Source organism: Halyomorpha halys, unplaced genomic scaffold (assembly GCF_000696795.3).
Source record: "Halyomorpha halys isolate HHAL.00 unplaced genomic scaffold, Hhal_1.1 Scaffold763.1, whole genome shotgun sequence".
Taxonomy (NCBI): Eukaryota; Metazoa; Arthropoda; class Insecta; order Hemiptera; family Pentatomidae; genus Halyomorpha; species Halyomorpha halys.
Window position 1 is genome coordinate 60,220 of NW_027105865.1, and position 3,352 is coordinate 63,571.

Sequence of the window (3,352 nt, forward strand, 5' to 3'; positions counted from 1 at the left end):
ATACATACATATATAAAGGATAAGACCCTTGCTGAGGATCTGTTGTATAAACAATACAGGCTCAGGGAATTTATAATGTTTATAATCAGGGACTGCCCCCGTTAACGTGAAATAGATCGCGCTCACACACAAAACTCGTACATATTTTATATTACACAAAAATTGCCTATATAATAAAAATAAATCAATTTCCATATTAATTAATAAATTTACATAAAATAGATAACAAACTTTTTTTTTTATGTTTCTTCAACAAGGCATATAATAATGAACAAAATGTATCAGTTGATAAATAAATAAACATAATTTAATTTTACGATATAGTTCTTTTTTTATTTCTATTTAATTATAACCTATATTCAATTTATAATTTCATTATAAGTTTTTAAGCTATCAATAAGTTTTGTCCTTGTTCTTACGATATGCAATATCTGAAAAGTTAAAGAGCTTTAAGTAAAAGCCTTTAAGCAAATTTAATAAATATCATTTGATCCATTTCGACGCTACAGTCTACAGAAAAACATGTTCCTATCACTTAGCCAATATAGCACACAAGACGCCTGATTTTTCACTAAGTAGATAATACCCTATTAAACAAAAAAAAAGTAAAAAAATAGAAACAAATTCTGCCCATCCGATCATGAGATATTTCTGGCACAGGGAACAAATCCATGGCAACAATTAGTTTTTTTTTTTTCAGAAGTTCTAAAATGGATAAAACATACGAAAATATAATTAAAATACTCTCCTTACTTAGGTAGTAATGAAAGGAAAAAGTTCTTTTTTTTTTTTTTTTGGTTTTTAAAAAAAAAAAACCTTCGTTTTGTAAGAAATTGCATCGAGAACTACAAATGGAATCAATAGAAGACATAATCAAAAACGGTTCCTAAAATTATATTTCCAATCATCGACAGTCTGATTATAGAACTATTGTCATAACATAGGAAACAGCAATTACCTTTGGAATGGGCATTCACTTTCTTAGATTAAGACTTTATCATAAAATATGACTCCCAGTTACTGACAGTTAAAGGAGCAATGACTTACAACTTGGGAAATCCAACCTCATACCGAAGATTGAAACCCAGGCTGTTGCAGAAAATTCTATTATATTATTTACATTACTACAATTTTATTTATTTTTTATCTTTGTCTTTTTCTCAAATTAACTTTTTTTTCCCATTGGAAGTCAATTATTTATTTAATAAAATCTATAATGCCATTGTTTTTGTTATTGGCTTTTCTTTTTTTTTCTTCTCAAAAATTATTATCTGTGTCTACTTATTTTTTTTTTTTTATCTATAGATATATTAGTTTATAATTCACAATTGTTTATAGCGTTATGGATGGTTAGGAGTGTCTTTTACACGAGACTAAACCCCTCCCTCCCATTATTAATTGTTAACCAAAACTAAAATGTAACTGTTACTATACATGGAATAGATGGAAAGTGTAACAAGAAGCTGTCTTTGGAAAATCATAACGGAATTAGGATTCCCAGGGAAGTTGGTGCGACTTACAGATGCTTGCATAAATGGCTCCCAAAGTAGAATAGAGGGAGAGATGATCGAAGTTTTATAAGTGAAGTCAGGAATTCACCAAGGAGACAGCCTTTCCTCGAAGTTATTCAATCTGGCATTAGAATGGATAATGCGAGAATGAAGAGTTCCTAGTGAATTGCACTTGGAAATAATGCATAACTGCATTGTGTATGTGCATGACGTAACAGTCCCAGGTTGTAAAACGGAAGATATCCATTCTGATTAATAGCGTCGCCGAATGATATCGGCTTGCAAGTAAATCAATGTAAAACAAAGTATTGCAGGAAAATTCACCAAGTAAAAACCTCAAGGATAAGCAATGAAACATTTCTAAAGGTCAACAACTCCAAGTATCTAGGAATTACTGTAACCTCCGTTAACAATCAGTTTATTGTAATAGAATAGAAAATCCTCAAGCAAATAAAGCCTTCTTTTCAGTAGCCCATATCCTAAGATCAAAGAAAATCTGAAACTAAGAATATAGAATAGTATCATAAAAATATCAGTAGTGTACAGTTGCGAGACATCGTTCCTTACTGCCGCCTTGATAAAAGGATTAAAAAAATTTAGCGCAAAGTTTTCAGGGTGGAAGAGGTCCTAAGTCTAAGTGGAACAAGGAATTATATGAAAGTATTGATGAAGGATTGATATGAAAGTAAAGAGGTTACAGTGGCAAGGACATGTGAAAAGAATCCACACTCTCTTTCTAAACATGGATGCCTTGGTCGTAGGAACAACAACGAGAGACAGGCCGAAACTTAGATGGATGGACAGCCATCATTATCATATTCTTGGAACTGGAAAGTCATCGACCAGTATAGACAGAAGTGGAGGAAGCTGGCGGAGGCGGCTAAGGATCTAGAAGGTCTATAGGCCAACAGAAAAAAAATATAATAATATAGATTATTAAACACTATCTAACTAATACCAGAAATGCTAATTGGGAACATAAATATTAAATTAGAACTATAAATTATACTACCAAAGATCTCGAGATTTATAGCCAGTACTTTCATAAGTTTAACATCGATATTTACGGTTGGATATTTCAACTCCAGCGATCGGATATCATATGACCGAGATTGCCTTGAGGCCTCTTAGTATTCCGCAACCTTATAAGACTTTATGGAAAAATAAAAACTTTCCCAAAGCCCCTCCCCCACCACACCACCAGAATGACAAACTTTATTACTAAAATATGTCTAGTGATTTTGGAAAACGTATTATGAAATCCCTCAAAACCTTTGATCAGGAAAACTACTTTTAGAATAAAATATGTGAATAGTTTTTAGTAAAATTAAATGTATTAAGGAAAAACCAAAATACTTGAATTAAATATATAAAGGCTCGATCAACATACTCATTCGTGTTCATGCATAAATGAACAACTGGTTCGATTCTAGTGTGTTGAATTTGACATTATTATCATATGAACTTTACACTATATGTGAATATTAAATGGCAATCTGCGAAAGTGGCTTTATTATTTCTTGATAAAATATAATAACCTTATTTTTTTTTTTAAATATATCATCAGCAATTTGTAATTTATTTTATTTATTTAGTATCACATTACTGCCTACAAGAGCCGTAAAGAAAAATAGGCAGTTATTTCACCCCAATTTTTGATTAGTTTAATGAAAACTATGTATAATTACTAGTGGAAATTGATGAGTCTGCCAAGTATTGACAGGGGAATAAAAAATGGTGGCAGGTTTCAAAACCTTAAAAAAACATTATTTTTTCATTCGGAGCTCTATATCTTAAAAACTACCAACAGCACTAGAAAATCTAAGAGAAAATTATTTAAA